General features: G+C 32.0%; 1 long non-coding RNA gene across 1 annotated transcript; it reads right to left on the reverse strand.

The window, feature by feature from the left end:
• Positions 1 to 404: 404 nt before the first annotated feature.
• Positions 405 to 1,148, reverse strand: LOC129952833 (uncharacterized). Its single transcript, XR_008782397.1, has 3 exons — positions 752 to 1,148; positions 601 to 681; positions 405 to 535 (listed from the first exon to the last, which is right to left on the reverse strand). It is a non-coding gene; the product is annotated as an uncharacterized LOC129952833 (long non-coding RNA).
• Positions 1,149 to 9,879: the final 8,731 nt, after the last annotated feature.

The raw sequence follows: 9,879 nt of genomic DNA on the forward strand, positions 1-9,879 counted from the left end.
GATTGGCGTTCACCAAGTTGTGAATTTCATGGTGACTGTTCAGTGAGGAAATCACCAAGCAAGTGCATTTGGTGTATTCCAAAGTGAATTGTAGTTGATGAAAAATACCGTGAACTCACACATCACTGGGTTAGTGGAGTTGCTGATATACTTGTGTACTTTACATTGGTGAAAAATGTGATGAATGTTCACCAAGGATTTCACTTTGCAAAATTGAACGCCTTTTTCATAAATGAATATTGACCAGTGGTTTCCTTAGGGAAGCCAATGTAACTCATTCACTAATGCAAATTGACCTGGTGAAAAATGAAGTGAATGTGCATAAATGAAGTTAATCATGTTTTTATTATCGAATTATTTTTTACTCATACCTAAATCTTTGGATACAAATATTAAAAAAAAACAGTCATGTAAATTTTTATGATTTTATTGAAAAAAATTATGCCAATGTGCAGATCCCATTTTTCAGCTGCTCCGTGGTGACACACAAACGTTTAATGTCCGCTCTCATTTCGTCTATCATATCTTGTTGATTCTATACAAAATGTAAAGCAGATATATAGAAATTTCATTTAATAAAATAATAATAGTTATAATTACCGTTTTCTTAAAAATCCGCCTTGCCTGCTTTGTGGGTGAAAATTCAATGGAGTCCATTGCCGACTGTTTAGATCCGGAAGCCTTTAGAAAAAGAGCAATAAAATAGGACTAAATAATTGTAGAAAGGGATTTGTAATTTAAATGAAATTACCTGAATATTTTCCTTGTCCATTTAAACACAAATTCTACCAATTTACCAAAATATTCACTTTTTTACACTTATATTTTATTTTCTAAACTCTTTTTAATAATTTTAAGCTTTACTCACTTGTTGACACTATGAACAATGGAATTCAACTGGAAAACTGTTTCTCGAAAAAACAACAATGCTTTCAAAAAAAAATCACTTACCCCGAACACTGTGCGCTGTTGTTGGAAATAACTTTGTTTCTAAGCAAACCAGGCTGAGGATCGCGAATCGAAGTTTTTATGATATGTAAAGAATCCGAACATTGCAATCAGCGTTACCACTTCTCAAAAAAAAGTGGAAGTAGGTTTTAGGAAAAAAGTGAAAATATCTTTTCATATTGAAAACAAACAATCAAATCCAAAATAAGACTAGGGTACAACTTTAAACATTAACAAACAGAAAAAAATAATATACATATTCACTGAAAATGCAAATACTCAAGCGATTTTTAATTCTCTAGAAAGTTTTAAGACTACGTACAAGAGTGAGAGAAAAGATCAGTAGATTCAGTCTATTTTTATTAAAATTGAAGTAGGTAAAAAACAAGATATTGAAAATGAAGTAGATTTCAATATTTTGATGATGGTGCGAATTAGGAAGTAGATTTTAAATTTATGTATTTGAAAAAAAAAAGAAGTAGATCTACTTCAATTGAAGTAAAGTGGTAACGCTGATTGCAATCCTTCAACCATCCGTCGCCATCACCGTCGGTCGTTGTTGTTAGAAATAACTTTGTTTCTCGAAGCAAACCAGGCTGCCGAACGGGATATGCAATTTTTTATTATATGTTAAAAACCCGAGCATTGAAATTCTAAAACTAAAGCCAATCTCAGTGGCAGGTAGAGAAGAAAAAGGCAAATATAAACAAACACAAAACACCCATCTCGTGCTTCATATCGTGAATGAAATATTTTACAAGGAAAAAGATAGGGTGGATTGTATAATCATAGGAAAAACGCAATGCCTTTCAGTAAGGATTTCATTGCATGCTATTCCTCAATGATTCGAGTAGCTGATTTCCTTGGCGATTTCACACAAAATTTTCATTGGTGAGCAAATTTCCTACTGGGGATCTTTCACTAATACATTCAAATACATTTACATGAGTTCTGAGTTCGCTTCTGCGGGAGACATACCCTTAAGTCTCAAGTAAAAAATCCGATAATTTCTAATAAAAAACTCATTTGATTTTAAGCATGCTTAGTGACAATGATGAACCAAAATACTTAAAACAAATATTTAGTAAATCTTAGGTATTTATTTCCTTAAACTTATTTATGGAATGAAAACAGCAAAACGTTTCAAAATAACATTGAACGTTTTCATTTTCTCTATTTTTAGTAAAAATACTCGTAAGTGATTGAATGAAGTGTTTTTTGACTGCAATTATTACGTGCTAAACATACGATTTATTATCATAACGAATATCTCCATTTTCTCTTTAAAAGTCTCTCATAACCTAAATTCTAAGTCATAAATAAAACAAAAATTTGCAGAAACCAAACTCCCTAGACCGAACGAAAAAAGACAAAGAAGCAACAATTTTTATGATGGAAATATTCAATTATTCAAAAACACTAGAAGGCCAATTTTAAAAAGTGCACTTAAAAAGGTTCCCAAAAATCACACGAGCATCTACAATAATAAATCTTTAAAAAGAAAAAAAAAACATAATATTTTTGAATATAATATTCATGATAGAGTATGTCATTGGACCAGGACCAATAGGTACGTAAATATGTATATTCACTCCTTCCGGGCAGACAAAAACACAAAAAAAAAACAATATGAACGAAAAACCTAAATATGATGGTGAAGTAATCAAGCAAATGCATTTTCCAAGTTTCATAACTATTCCACATATATTTTGCACAGTCTTTGTCGTCCTCTGAGTCCTCGAGTCCTTTGCGTTGTTCCATTTTTATCTTTCAGGATACAACAAAAAAAAAAATGGATACCACTATGGTTGGGTAAACATTTACAAAACAAATATAAGAGTTAAACACTCAAAACTCACAGGCGGCGGCGGCGGCGGTGGTGGTGTGAGTGTGACACTTTGATATACAGGGCTAGGGATTGTAGAACGAGTGGTGTAGGGTAAAAGTAGAGCTTACTCCAACTCCAAACCAAAAGTAGATATTGCTCAATTTTTCATTAAATCACGCGTGCGAGAATAAGCTTCCGTCGCGTCTGTCTCACTGACTGTAGATATGTCCTGTGCATATATTTGGTATTCCATTTTCATCTATGTAGTTGCAGGCGGTATGGATATAGGGATACTGCTGATGGCAAAGGATTTTGATTTACCTTTGTGAAGAAAATATCACAGCCAGTGGCATAGCATTTCCAAAAACTCACACTAGCCATCTCCTCTCCGTGCTCTATACCTCCTCCTGTCAAACAAAAAGGGTTCCTACTTCCTATCTTGTATTTTGTCAGTCGGCAGTTGGTCCCGGACTCTACGATGAATAAAAAGAAAAAATTGTATGATTTGTCCTTTGAAATTCCAAAAATGCGGGTGTCGAGCCGGTGTGGGGCGGTGAGGTGTCGGGAAAGTGTTTGGCAATTTGTTGTTTGGAATGGAAATGGCGGATGTCGAGAGTGATGTCAAAGGAACGGAAGTGTGCCATTCTACTTCTGATGCCATTTTGTTTATTTGTATGTAAAAAGTCAATGTCGTCGAGTCGTGTCGTGTCGGAGAATATGTGATATCCTTTTTCCTTCGTATATAAATAAGAATAAAATAGTACTTTAAATTTAATGAATTGTCTGTGTGTTCGGAATGAAATTGAAGAGTTTCATCATTGTCAGTGTTCTATTTTTTTGGAATCATACAGAAGGATAGTAAGCAATAGTCTTTCAAGACAGTAATAAGTTTTTATAAAGGTTTTGAATCAAAAACAATCCACTTCGAGTGTCGACACATTTCGACATACTTAACTGTCAATCTATAGAAAACAACCATCGGAACTTCTCAAGCATCAAAAGAACCACCCTAATTATGTTCATTAAGTTTCTCTTCTAAATTCGTTTGAGGGTTTAATTTGACGTAATGAACACATATTATTCAAGTTGGGATCAGTCAATAACATTTACGCAAATTAATCCCAGGCCCAAGGGAAACGTCATCTTAATAGAATCAAAACTTTTCTCGCCCACCCACACCAAACCACATCACACGTCACTCACATTCGTTACATATACACGTACAATGCAGTATAAATATTGTGTTTTGTCCTTAATGAACCACGTCCTTTTCAGCTGCGATGCATATGGTTTTTCTCTTTCTCAGCTCTCGATGGTCCTTGCACAGATATAAAGTATAAAAGTAAGTATAAGAATAAACAGCGAGCACTTTTTCACCATCATCCTGAAGGACGAGGAAGTGAAGACGAACGATTCAATTTTATTCTCTGAGTAAAAGGATAATTCATAACTTTGATAATAAGTTTTCTTCCCCAAAATTAGTTCCATGAATGTGGTTATATTCGTTCCAGAGCTAAAAATAAAATAGAAAACTATCAACTTTCATTTCCTCTTTTCACTCACTTGCAAGACACAATCTGAAACTTTTCAACAGCTAAAGGATGCTTTATGAATATCAACTAAGCATGTCGAGGTTTTTGTTGTTGTTTTCGTTTATATTGTTGTTGATGTCCTTTATTCATGTATGGCTATAATATGGCTTTTGGATGTGCTCTTATAATAAATACGTTTCCATACATAGGAACCATATCTATAAAACTTGTTGAGATTGGGTCTTTTAGGACAAGAAAGAGAGAGGAAGATGCGAGTATACTTGCACATATGGAGTATATCCTTCATAGACAAGTTTTGCTCTAATGTTTGACAAAAAATTTCATAACAAATATGTCAATGGGTATTTTAAATCCTATTAGGCCATAACAAGCTGCCATCAACATCACTTTTACCATCAACAACGACATCGACATCGTCATAACCATCATGATCATCATCGTCAGTGGATGTCATCATTGTTCTGGAAGATAAACCATAATCTATAAGTTTGGAAAATATGTACATGAAGATAATAGTTTGGGACGCATGTTTTAGATAAGAGATATTGTAAACTATTGAGGTTTGTAATACAATTTTATATGACAAATTTAAAAGAAAGATTTGACATTTCACATTCAAGCAAAACTATAAGAATTAATACAGATCCATAACCATAAATGAGTTTTCCATTAATTATAAAAATCAATTTATTTTTAATGTTCATACATTTTTCAAAAAGCAAAATTGATTTATATTTGATCTAAAATCAAACCTCCGAGTCTAATGGGGTTTTCCATGGGTAAAATAAATTAATTTATTTTTGATAAAAATTTGTAAAAACAAAAATTTAATCTGTTTGTGCTTTCCATGGAGCAAAATAAATGGATTTGTTTTTTATTTAAGATCAAATCTGCAGATCAGGATTTTGCACCAATGATAAAATAATTTGTAAATGTTTAGTTGCAAATATGACAGCTCTACCACACTTGTCAATATATACATGAAGTTACACTTTTACACTGACAACGAAAAAAAACAAAAATTCGAATTGTGTTCCATGCGTCACGAAAATAAAAATCAATTTTTGAAGTAGATCTGAATTTTCCCAAGGAAAATCCCATTAATAATTTACCTATCTTTATACACACACAATATTTTTAACTGTCAATTTGATATGTTTGATTTATTCAATTGTGAAAATTAAGTATAAAATATTTTTGAAATAATTCCTCAAATATTGAAGAAGTCTCCGATGAATAAGAGTTTATTTTCGTCTTTTGAAGTACCTACAACAAAGTAACATACATTTGAATGACAGCTAAGTACCTTACCATATTCCACCAACGAAAATACGCTATAAAACATTTATTTCTGGAAGTGTCCCATTGGCAATGAGAACAAAAATTGAAATAAACATTTTCAATGACATTTATCAGCCATTTTGAAACAGAAAACAACAGATTAATTTTATAGCACATTTTTGACATTTCTTTTATATGAGTGTTCGCGTACATCTGTCACTTGTCATACATTATATTTTTTTTTATTTTGTGGATGTCATTCCTTTGTGGTTTTCTTATTTACATTTGACAGCTTGTATACAATAATTGAGAATTTGTAATTGAATATTTTGAGACTGTTTCTCGAACAAATACCCAAATTTGTTGTATCCAAAAACCTAGTCATGTGAATTTTCAAATTAGAATTATCAATACGCAATTATTCGTGCAGTTTTAAACCTGCCTTGTTTATGATAAATGACAGTTCTAAAAAATGTCATTGGTTCGATTGAGTGCGTTGCACATAGAACTTTGACATTTCATTTACATGATGAGTTCTCACCTGTAGTGTGAACTTTTCCTGAACAAATTTTGAGTTCGACGATTTTGTGGAACACGTTTCGTTATTGTGAAAGGCCTACTTTTTTGACAGTTGAATTGGTTACGTAGAAAACATGGACAGTTTGTCACTTTCTCTCTATTTGACGGTCTTCATATTTGACTTATTTAAGGCGGATCATTTTGAGGTCTTAATATTTAATCTAGTTACCACTCGTAAACAACAAAATGACATTTAACAAGAACAGATTTTTGTAAGAATGACATAAAATGATAAAACGTCAAATGTCATGAAGGAGTCCATTGTGAACACTTTCAGGAATGATTTAATAAATTGTGGTTTTAAAATATATTTTACTTGCTTTAAAATATTTATTTGCAATGAGAGGTTGGAAGTCGAAAGTTATGTTTAAATTTGTGACGTGTCAATTTATGACACATAGCGGTAGATCGATTTCAGACATGTGCCAGGCGTGAATTTTTACATTTGACAGTTCGTACATGAATAGAGAAAAGGTTTGTAGCTAAATGAATATTTTGAAATGGTTTCTAGTACAAATATCCATGTGTCATGTGAATTGTCAAACTTAAATTCACAATCCACAATTATTCGATAAGTTTCAAACATAAATTGCTTATGGTAAATGACAGTTTTAAAAAAATGTCAGCGTTGCACATAAAATACGAATGAAAGTAAATTTTGACATTTTATTAACATAATGAGTGCTTACTAAAAGAGGAGAGGAAGGAACGAATTTAATTTTGTTAATTTATTGTGGAATGCTTATTTATTCTTGAAATAGTTTGTTACTTGGTTAAAGCTTGAATTTGTCGTTATTTAGTACAGATTTTTGTGAAAATATTAATGAAAACGATATGAATCCTTGAAAGCCTTGAAAGATTCCATTGTGGACATTTTTTGTAAATTTATAGATTATAATGTTTTTTTTTAAATTGTGGACATTCAACAATTTTGAGAGGTCATAAGCTCATGTACATAGTGCTCAAATTTGTGAGCTGTCAAAATGCACACGCACGTCCACACAAAGATCGCTTTCACAGCTCGTGTGCCAGGCGCCTAAAAAATAAAAGAGGTCCTAAAATCGATTTAAAAATGTTAAAAAAATGACGCTACTCTAAATCATTCGCACAAAGTGAAAGCCAATAAAAAACACATTTTCATACTATTATATATGTAAAACAGTCCTGATGCTGATGCTTCCTAAAAATAGGGCGTAAAATGAGAGAAAATTTAAAGAGGCATTCTCTGGTCTGATGTTTGCTCCAGTTTATTCAAATTCTATACCTAAACCGCATGTTGATCCAATTCTGTCAGTCGTCCTTTTTTATTTCGTGCCCATGCCAGGGAATAAATCGCACAATGGGAACATTATTCTTTCGAGAGTGTAGCCTTTTTTCCTTTGCTGATGCCCCAGCTTGGCTCACTATGGTATTCTCTTTTTATTGGATGAGATGAGGGCTGCATGCATTTAAGACAATGAATAAGTGAAGGACACTAAAGAAGGAAATGGATTGCGACTACGAGCTAAATGAATGTCTTTACGTTCCAGTTTTCGTTTCATTGTTGCACACGTTGGCTTGGTAGTTGACCAGAAGCCATGCAGAACCACCTAAGTTCTGGTTATCCTGTTTTAAGAGTCTATGTATATATATAGCGTCCATTTACATTTCTTTTTAATGACAAAAAATATGACCAAGTATAACAACACAACCACGACGAGGACGAACGACAATGTTGGATTTTCTACAGCTCAAGGTGCAGCGAGTGTGCAGCATCTGGGGATAGATTTTACCACTCAGTTTCGTCCTTTTTTTTCTCTCGTCCTTATCCTTTCAACACTTTTTTGCGGCTAACCTGTTATGGTTGCAACAGCGGTTATCAACATTCAACAAAAAAAGAAAAAAATATATAATAAAAGGTAGATTCCTCATGCTTTATTCAAAAATAATTCACTGAGGCTGACAGGACCTCCCTGGGGAATGATTAAACCAAAAAAACAGCTAAAATTGTCTATTTTTTGTGTATCTAATGTTATTCATAATTTTCCTAATTTGCCCTTAATCTGTATGTCACTATTTTATGAAATGATTAATTATAACAATTAGTTTGTTTTTTTTTCATTCACTTATCCGATTTATAAACAATTTTGTAATAAATTCGCGATTTATTGTGGCTAAGGATTTTAATTTTAATTTTATTTTCTGTCATGTTTGTCCTGCGTTTGATATATTTTTAGTTAGGTTTAGGTGTGGTGGATGTCATTAATTAGAGCAGCTTTATTGTGTTTTTTGCGATGTTAATAATAGATATTTGCCCACAAAATTGTATGAAAATAAATTAGCATCAAATATGATTTAGGGGAGGAAGAGCGGATGATGCTGTGTTGGGCTGTGATGGCTGCGGGTGAAATTTAATGATGATTTGAAAAAGTTAATTTTTACAATGATTGATGGTGCAAATAATTATTAAAACCTAATAATCTAGCATCAAATTTGATGTGAATTCATTATTTTATCTAATAAGGGAGGAGACTTCAAAAAGAAACGATTCTAATTAGTTCCCATTGGTGCCCTGTAAAATAATTGTTTAATTGTATGCAACACAGCAAATTTTCAATAAAAAAAAATAAAAAATATGCAATCAATAATAAATTGAAGGTCTTGCTGTTTTTTGTCAAGACGACGGACCTTGCGTTAAACTAATTCAATGTGGTATTTTTGACATCTTATTAATTTTTTCCCTAACAATGATTTTCTTGAATTGACTCCTTAAATACAAAAAAAGATTTTTTTGTATTGCTCCCGAAGGGAACCTATTACAGATTTGTTATTTTGTTTTTAAGTTTTCTCAATTCTGAAAAATTCATTACATTTCTTAAATTTACTTTAAGATAATAATCACTTTGGACTAGATGGAATTGCAGCAATTGTCTTGAGAAAATTTAAATCAGCAGTTATTTCTCAACCATATATACAAAGGCATTTATTACACCAGGTTTTATAAAGGGCGAAAAGTCTGACATTAGTAATTACAGACCAATCTATAAACTGTCTTGTTTTTCTAAGATTTTTGAACAAGTTGTAATAGTTTTCATTTTTACTGCAAGACTATAATATGCAATCAACAACCTGGTCTTATGCAAAAATGTTCGGAAATTACTTATCTCATTACATTTTTGAATAAGTGCTTAAATATTGTACAACTCGATCAATAGCTCAATTGTATGTACACTGAATATTCTAAAGCTTTTAAACAACTTTCTTCTGATATTATCACATTCACGCTGAATGAAATTAGGTTTTCTAGTCAATTTATCAGATCAAGTTTTTCTTATCTTCAAAATAGTTCTTATCAAGATAAAATCAGATGTTCTTTCTCCAACATTTCATTGTCAAATCAGGAGTTAACCAGGGTAGTCATTTAGGACCTCTACTCTTTATCTTAGCTATCAATGCCCCTTGGTGTACGATACAGTAACATTTTAATCTATGCGGATGATATGAATGTCTATAAAAACATAAAATTTCTAAATAATCGATTACAACCCAAAGAGGATATTAACAGTTTTGTTATTTGGTAGAAAAAAATGGGATAAACTTTAACCCAATTAAATGTCGGGCAGTGACTTTCTCTGAAAAACGTAAACGATAATAAATATCGCAGAACTTTATATATCGTGTTCATAGTTTCAACAAGCATACTTTTTATTT

The sequence above is a fragment of the Eupeodes corollae genome, chromosome 3 (assembly GCF_945859685.1).
Source record: "Eupeodes corollae chromosome 3, idEupCoro1.1, whole genome shotgun sequence".
Lineage (NCBI taxonomy): Eukaryota > Metazoa > Arthropoda > Insecta > Diptera > Syrphidae > Eupeodes > Eupeodes corollae.